The following is a 9,498-nucleotide window of genomic DNA, read 5'->3' as shown; positions in this document are numbered from 1 at the left end:
CGGCGCCACCCTGCCACCCACCATCGCTAGATAGGCCATTCCTCGCCGGAAAAAGAGAGAGGGTTCACCGCGGCAACTTCTCCACCACCTTCCTGGGCGAATTTTCCGGCGCTCCGCCCGCCAGGTGTTTTGTGATTTGTCTGCTCGGCGATGGACTCGGACGACGAGGAGGCGCTCGCGGCGCTGCTGGAGGAGGAAGCCGATGCCGACGTCCAAGACGAAGAGCATCTCATGGTCCTTGTCGCCCTGGCCGGCCTGCTCGCGAGTAATGCAAAGCCGCGGTGAGGTGGCTCGATGTCGGGGCATATGAAAGCAAAGAACCGGCATCGACTGGACGACTATTGCAAGCTTTACTCCGACTACTTCGCCGACGCTCCACTACATGGGGACAAAGTATTTCGGCGCCGCTATCGGATGAGCCGAAAGCTTTTCCTCGGGATTGTGAATTCCATCCGGGAGTTTGATAGCTACTTCAAGTGCAAGAAGAATTGCACCGGCAAACTTGGATTCACCTCAATCCTGAAGTGCACAACAACTATGAGGATGCTTGCATACGGAGCTCCCGGTGATTCACTCGACGACTATGGGCGCATGGCCGAGTCCATGACCATTGAGTGTTTCTACAAGTTCTGCAGGGCAGTGGTGGCAGTGTTTGGATCGCAATACTTGCGATCACCCAATGCTGAAGACACTGCTCGGATCCTAGCATAGAATGCAGCAAGAGGATTTCCTAGGATGCTTGGAAGCATTGACTGCATGCATTGGAAATGGGAAAACTGTCCATTTGCTTGGCAGGGGTGTACAAAGGCGCCAAAGACGGTTGTAGTGTGGTACTTGAGGCAGTGGCCACACATGACCTTTGGATTTGGCATTCCTTTGTGAAGGAAATATGCCCTAGAGGCAATAATAAAGTTGTTATTTATATTTCCTTATATCATGATAAATGTTTATTATTCATGCTAGAATTGTATTAACCGGAAACTTAGTACATGTGTGAATACATAGACAAACAGAGCATCACTAGTATGCCTCTATTTGACTAGCTCGTTGAATCGAAGATGGTTAAGTTTCCTAGCCATAGACATGAGTTGTCATTTGCTTAACGGGATCACATCATTGGAGAATGATGTGATTGACTTTACCCATTCCGTTAGCTTAGCATTTGATCATTTAGTTTATTGCTATTGCTTTTTTCATGACTTATACATGTTCCTATGACTATGAGATTATGCAACTCCCGAATACCGGAGGAACACTTTGTGTGCTACCAAACGTCACAACGTAACTGGGTGATTACAAAGGTGCTCTACAGGTGTCTCCGATGGTCCTTGTTGAGTTGACATAGATCGAGATTATGATTTGTCACTCCGATTGTCGGAGAGGTATCTCTGGGCCCTCTCGGTAATGCACATCACTATAAGCCTTGCAAGCAATGCAACTAATGAGTTAGTTGCAGGATGATGTATTACGGAACGAGTAAAGAGACTTGCCGGTAACGAGATTGAACTAGGTATGATGATACTGACAATCAAATCTTGGGCAAGTAACATACCGATGACAAAGGGAACAACGTATGCTGTTATGCGGTTTGACCGATAAAGATCTTCGTAGAATATGTAGGGGCCAATATGAGCATCTAGGTTCCGATATTGGTTATTGACCGATGACGTGTCTTGGTCATGTCTACATAGTTCTCGAACCCGTAGGGTCCGCACGCTTAACGTTCGATGACGATCAGAAATATGATTTATGTGTTTTGATGTACCGAAGGTAGTTCAGAGTCCCGTATATGATCACGGACATGACGAGGAGTCCCGAAATGGCCGAGACATAAAGATTGATATATTGGAAGCCTATATTTGGACATCGGAATAGTTCCGGGTGAAATCGGGATTTTACCGGAGTGCCTGGGGGGTTACCGGAACCCCCCGGGGTCTAATGGGCCTTGATGGGCCCTAATGGAGAGAGAGGGGCCGGCCAGGGCAGGCCGCGTGCCCCCTCCCCTTGAGTCTGAATAGGACAAGGAAGGGGGGGGCCCTTGCCTTTCCCCTCCCCCCTCCTTCCTTCCCCCTCCTAGTGGGACTAGGAAAGGGGAGTCCTACTCCTACTAGGAGGAGGACTCTGATGAAGCTATGTACCTAGGGTAGGGGCATGGACCTGTCCTAAGAGCCCTACCCAAGGACATCCCTGGAAGAAGTCACCTTTCAATCGACTTGAAGGTATCCCACTCGACGGATTCAAGACACTCGACCAGGAAGCTACCACTCGACTACGAAGCCAACCACTCGACTGACAGGAGATCTAAAGTCACTCCGCAAGCAAACAGTCGGCCATTAAGTAGTCTTTATGGTCATCATAGCACTTTATTAGGGACGTTACCAGTAACGCCCAGTCTTAATGTATTTTAACCCTGCATTACTGAGGACCGGAGGGGTCTGGCGAACTCTATATAAGCCACCCCCCTCCTCAGTAGCAGGGGTTGGCACCCCTGTAATTCATACACACATAATCCAGTCGACCGCCTCCGGGCACCGAGACGTAGGGCTGTTACTTCCTCCGCGAAGGGCCTAAACTCGTACATCCTGGTGTATTTAAAACTTCTCCATAGCTGAGATCTAGCTTCTCCATACATACCCCCCTACCTAACTATCAGAGTTAGAACCACGACAGTTGGCACCCACCATGGGGCCGGAGTCTTAGCGCCTAGTTGGAGAAGTCGCGATTTTTCCGATCCCTTTGATCATGTTTTCATGCGGAGATTCGGTGGAGGGCCACGAGATCCGTCTCGGCGCACTCACGTTCATCGCCGACAACTCCGCTTGGCTTCAGGAGGCTCCACTCGACATCGACGCCCTCCTCGTCCGCGGTGCGACGCACTTCCGCGCATGTGTTCGTGGCATCCTCCTGCGGTAGCCGTCGACCCAGTATCGGTCGGCTCCCGTGTCATCTTCCCGCCCTGTCTCCCACCGGTGCAAGCGCTCTGGCCGGCCGAGACTTCAGAGGTGGGTGAGGCATGCCGTGGCCCGCCAGTCGGCAGCCCCACAAGTCGCGGCAATCGAGCCCGACGAATCCCTCTACGGCCTGTTCGGCCTGTCGACTGGCTCCGCGGAGACCGCATCCGAGTGCGACAGCAGCGACCCGGCGGCTGAGGTTCTGGCGGCCGATGGAACACACAGTCCTCCCGGTTTCCCTCGCACCGATGGAGGCGCGGGTGGAGGCGACCCGTCGCATCCCCACGATGAGTATCTCCCCGAATCTCTCACGTCATTGCAGCGAGAGGAGCTTCGCCGCCGGAACATGGATGCACTCCACACTCCTATCGTCGGGGAAACCCCTGAGGCCCGGGCCTTGGAGGACGCGCGCTTGGCTAACCTGGCCGAGCGCACTCGACTGGAGAATCTCCAGCGAATACTCGACGAGCAAGCGCGTCAGCGAGCTCCCGAGTCCAGTCGACGTCAGCTCTTCCCGCCTGCGCAGGTATATCGAACCCCAGTTCAGAATTTGGCAGCCGCGGCCCGTATAGCAGAATCGATTCAGCCCTCCCAGTCGGAGGCTGGCAGGGGCTTGTTGCAAATCAGAGCGTTGCTCCGGGCAGCGGGAAACCAGAATTCCGCTGTTTCCCAGTCGCGGAATAGGATCCATAGTTGATCTGTTGCAACGGATACAGTCCAGTCGGCTCACAGCCCAAGATCGCCCCCAAGGCGTGAGGGACGCGGAGACCGGCATGATTAGTACAGAAGAAATGAGCAGTATGATCACCAGTTCGATCAACGTCGAGTGCCAACCCCTCCCCCGAGGAGTGGGTCATATGCGCCTCGACAGCAGAGTGATAGACACCCTCATAATGTCGGGCGGAGAGTTCCAGTCGACCCCAGGGACCCAGGCTTTGATGCGAGATCCATCCTCGTTCAGGGTCTGGTTGACAGGAACAGAGCTCACCGAGAAGGCCACGATAGAGATGCGCCCGCCAGTAGCAGAGTACATGTTTCGGGGCCAGAGTGTTTCAGTCGAGCCATCAGGGCCGCAGTGATTCCTCCCAACTTCCGTTTGGCGACTGGAGTCAGCAAGTTCACCGGCGAGTCTAAGCCTGACACTTGGCTCGAAGACTACCGAGTGGCTGTCCAGATTGGTGGCGGCAATGATGAGGTGGCTATGAAGCATTTGCCTCTCCTGTTAGAGGGCTCAGCCAGAGCGTGGCTGAATCAGTTAGCACCCAGCAGCATCTACACTTGGGAGGATCTCTCTCGAGTGTTTGTCATGACCTTTGAAGGAACATGCAAGCGACCGGCAGGCCTTACAGAATTGCGGTCTTGCGTGCAGAAACCGAGTGAAACTCTGAGGGATTACATCCAGAGGTGGATCACTCTGCATCACACAGTCCAGAATGTACCAGATCACCAAGCAGTTTGTGCCTTTAAAGAAGGCGCCAAGAACAGAGAGTTGAACCTGAAGTTCGGTCGGACCGGAGAAATGTCTCTGAATCGGATGATGGAAATTGCCACCAAATACGCTAACGGAAAAGATGAAGATCGACTCTGGAGTGGCAAGCAGAAAGCAGTCGCCCAGGAAATCGGAGGCAATTCCAGTCGGAAGTAGAAGCGGAAGGCCGAGCCAGCCGCTCCTGGGGAGGCCCTGGCCGTAACCCAGGGAAAATTCAAGGGAAAACCCAAGGGGCCCTGGAACCCCAAGAAAGTCAAGGATCAAGATGGAAATGATGTTTTGGATCTGCCATGTCACATCCACACCAAGAAAGATGAAGAGGGTAATCTTATTTACCCAAAGCATACCACTCGACAGTGTCGGCTCCTGATCCAGCAGTTTCAAGGCAAGCAGTCCAAAGACAAGGAAAAAAAGTTAGACAGAGTTGAGGACAAAGAAGATAGTGACGATGGATACCCCCCAAGTCAATTCCACCTTAATGATTTTTGCTGATGTCGAAAGCAAAAGTCGACTGAAAGTCATTAACCGTGAAGTGAATATGGTTGCCCCGGCAACACCCAGCTACCTGAAGTGGTCTCAGACTGCCATCATGTTCGACCAGTCCGATCACCCTACGCACATTTCCACCCCTGGGAGGCAAGCTCTGGTGGTCGATCCAGTTGTCGAAGGCACTCGACTGACCAAAGTCCTGATGGATGATGGCAGCGGCCTGAACATACTGTATGCAGAAACGTTGAAAGGGATGGGCATTCCGATGTCCAGGCTCAGTGCCAGCAACATGAGTTTCCATGGAGTCATTCCTGGAAAGAAGGCCGAGTCACTCGGCCAGATTGCTCTCGATGTGGTTTTCGGTGATTCAAAGAATTACCGCAAGGAAAACTTGACATTTGAGGTTGTGGACTTCCAAAGTGCTTATCATGCTATTCTGGGCCGGCCAGCTTATGCACGCTTCATGGCTCGACCGTGCTATGTGTATCTCAAGTTGAAGATGCCCGGCCCCAGAGGTGTGATCACCGTTACAGGCAATCGGAAGAAAGCAAAGGAGTGTTTTTAGAAAGGATCAAAGATCGCTGATGCTCAGATGTCAGTAGTTGAGCTGCAAGAGTACCAGAAGACTGCTGATCCGAGTGAATTGCTGCGAGCCAAGAAGCCAGCTTCAGAATCAGCTTTTCAGTCGTCCGGTGAAACTAAGCCAGTTCACATTCACCAGACCGACCCCAATGCTGCTCCGACTCACATCTCAACAAGGCCCGACTCCAAATAGGAAGAAGCGCTCATCCAGTTCCTCCGTGAGAACTGGGACATCTTTGCATGGAAGCCTTCTGACATGCCTGGAGTTCCCAGGGGGCTGGCTGAGCACCGTCTACGAGTCGACCCGAAGTTCAAGCCTGTGAAAGAACATCTTTGACGGTCTGCCATCCAGAAGAGGAAAGCTATTGGCGAGGAGGTGGCTCGGCTCTTAGCAGCGGAGTTCATCCGAGAGATTTACCACTCCGAGTGGCTCGCCAATGTTGTCATGGTCCCCAAGAAGGACAAGTCACTTCGCATGTGCATTGACTTTAAACATATCAATCGGGCCTGCCCGAAAGATCATTTCCCTCTCCCCCGCATCGACCAGGTAGTCGACTCGACCGCGGGGTGTGAGCGTTTGTCTTTTCTAGATGCTTATTCAGGGTACCATCAGATCCGTCTGTATGGACCCGACGAGATCAAAACAGCTTTCATCACCCCATTCGGGTGCTTCTGTTATGTCACCATGCCCTTCGGCCTCAAGAATGCTGGAGCCACGTTCATGAGGATGATTCAGAAGTGTTTGCTCACTCAGATCAGTCGGAACGTAGAAGCATACATGGATGATATTGTGGTTAAGTCACGGAAAGGTTCCGACCTGCTGACTGACCTTGCCGAAACATTTGCTAACCTCAGGAGATATGATATCAAGCTCAATCCATCAAAGTGCACATTCGGAGTCCCAGGTGGAAAGTTACTCGGTTTTCTCGTTTCCGAACGAGGAATCGACGCCAATCCCGAGAAAGTTGGCACCATATTCCGGATGAAGCGCCCTGTGCGTGTGCACGATGTCCAGAAGCTTACAGGTTGCTTGGCCGCTCTAAGTCGATTCATTTCTCGTCTCGGCGAAAAGGCGTTGCCTCTTTACCGACTGATGAAGAAGTCTGACAAGTTCGAGTGGACTCCAGAAGCTGATGCAGCGTTTGCAGAGCTCAAAGCTCTGCTCTCCACCCAGCCGGTGCTTGCTGCCCCAATCAGTAAAGAGCCTCTGCTGCTTTACATTGCAGCCACGGGACAAGTTGTCAGTACAGTACTTACGGTCGAGCGGGAAGAAGAAGGAAAGGCCTTCAGAGTTCAGCGCCCAGTATATTATGTGTCTGAAGTTTTGACTCCTTTGAAGCAAAGATATCCCCATTACCAGAAGCTTGTATATGGGATTTACATGACCACGAAGAAGGTTGCACACTACTTCTCTGACCATTCCATTACAGTCGTCAGCGACGCTCCACTGTCAGAGATTTTGCACAACAAAGATGCAACTGGTCGAGTGGTGAAGTGGGCGATTGAACTCCTTCCCCTAGATATCAAGTTTGAAGCAAAGAAGGCTATCAAGTCCCAAGAAATTGTAGATTTCATCGCCGAGTGGATTGGACAGCAGCTTCCGACTCAAGTTCACTCGGAGCACTGGACCATGTTCTTCGATGGATCTAAGATGCTGAATGGTTCCGGTGCTGGGGTAATATTGGTCTCCCCCCGAGGAGATAAGCTCAGATATGTTCTCCAGATTCACTTCGATTCCTCCAATAATGAAGCAGAATATGAAGCACTCTTGTATGGGTTGCGCATGGCCATTTCACTCGGCGTCCGGCGCCTCATGGTCTATGGCGACTCAGATTTGGTGGTTAATCAGGTGATGAAGGAGTGGGACGTCAGAAGCCCAGCTATGACTGGCTACTGCAACGCAGTAAGAAAGCTAGAAAAGAAATTCGAGGGGTTAGAGCTTCATCACATCCCCCGACTGAAAAATCAAGCAGCTGATGATCTGGCAAAGATAGGCTCCAAGAGAGAAGCCACTCCTAGCAATGTGTTTTTGGAGCACATCCGCTCACCGTCAGTCCAGGAGGATACCTTTACAGAAGAAGCCCCACAACCGAAAAGTGCCACAGATCCGACTGAAGTCGAAATTCCTGCTGTGGTCGACCTAGTCATGGAGGTCTTGGCAATCACTCCCGACTGGACAATACCATACATCGCGTATATCTTGAGGAAAGAACTTCCAGAGGACGAAGAAGAGGCTCGACAGATCGTCCGTCGATCTAAAGCTTTCACAGTCATAAAAGGACATTTGTATAGAGAAAGCGCAACTGGAATCGGTCAGAAGTGCATAACGCCAGAAGAAGGTCAGATAATCCTTGATGATATCCACTCGGGGACCTATGGTCACCATGCGTCCTCTTGGACCATCGCGGCCAAAGCATACCGAGCGGGTTTTTACTGGCCCAGGGCAAACGAAATGGCGAAAGAGATAGTCGACAAGTGTGAAGGTTGCCAGTTCTACTCCAACATGTCGCACAAGCCAGCATCAGCCCTGAGGACCATTCCACTCGTCTAGCCCTTCGCTGTTTGGGGACTGGACATGGTTGGTCAACTGAGAACAGGCAGGAGCAGATTCACACATGTGCTTGTGGCAGTCGACGAGTTCACCAAATGGATTGAAGCCAAGCCTATCAAAAATCTTGATGCTAGCACTGCTATCAGTTTCATCAGAGAGTTGCTATTCAGATATGGGGTCCCGCATAGCATCATCACTGACAATGGGTCAAACTTTGATTCAGACAAGTTCAGAGCTTTTTGCGCCTCTCAAGGCACACGAGTCGACTACGCGTCGGTCGCGCATCCCCAGTCGAATGGACAAGCTGAAAGAGCAAATGGTCTGATTCTCAAAGGACTGAAGCCTCGACTGATGCGTGATCTCAAGCATGCAGCAGGCGCTTGGGTCGACGAGCTTCCGTCAGTTTTGTGGGGACTGAGGACCACCCCGAACCGGTCGACTGGAAGAACGCCATTCTTTCTGGTTTACGGAGCCGAAGCCGTCCTGCCGAGCGATCTACTTCACAACGCCCCCAGAGTCGAGCTTTATAATGAAGACGAAGCAGAGCAAGCCCGGCAAGACGCAGTCGACCTCCTAGAGGAGGAGAGGGAAATGGCTATGACCAGATCGACCATCTATCAGCAAGACTTGCGTCGATTCCATGATAGAAATGTGAAGAGCCGAGCCTTCCAAGAAGGAGATTTGGTCCTCCAAGTGGATCAACAGAAACCACACAAACTTGCTCCTACTTGGGAAGGACCCTTCATCGTCACCAGAGTCCTCCACAATGGAGCATATCATCTCTACAACATTGATCGCCGGATCGACGAGCCACGAGCTTGGAATGCGGAACTACTCCGCCCATTTTACACTTGAATTCTCACTCGGATGAGGTGTAATAAGAAAAACTTCTGTAGTTTATTTTTATCAAAGACCAGAGCGTCCCAGTTCTTCCTGTAATTGCTGTCACTTTTGTTTGCGTACGAAATCCCCCAGTGGGTAGCTTAGCTGCGAATCCGTTTCGCCTAAGTTTGCAAAAAAAATAATCCTACCGAGTGGTGAGCCAGACTCCCACTCGGGGGCTTAGCTGCAGCCCAGTGCTCGCCTAAGTATATAAAATCCTACCGAGTGGAGAGCAAACCTCCCACTCGGGGGCTTAGCTGCAGCCCAGTGCTCGCCTAAGTATATACAAATCCTACCGAGTGGAGAGCAAACCTCCCACTCGGGGGCTTAGCTGCAGTCCAAGTACTCGCCTAAGTATTTGAAAATCCTACCGAGTGGTGAGCCAGACTCCCACTCGGAGGCTTAGCTGCAGCCCAGTGCTCGCCTAAGTATATAAAAATCCTACCGAGTGGAGAGCAAACCTCCCACTCGGGGGCTTAGCTGTAGTCCAAGTACTCGCCTAAGTATTTGAAAATCCTACCGAGTGGTGAGCCAGACTCCCACTCGGAGGCTTA

This window comes from Triticum aestivum, chromosome 3A, assembly GCF_018294505.1.
Source record: "Triticum aestivum cultivar Chinese Spring chromosome 3A, IWGSC CS RefSeq v2.1, whole genome shotgun sequence".
NCBI classification, from domain to species: domain Eukaryota; kingdom Viridiplantae; phylum Streptophyta; class Magnoliopsida; order Poales; family Poaceae; genus Triticum; species Triticum aestivum.
Note: the sequence above shows the minus strand (reverse complement) of the source record.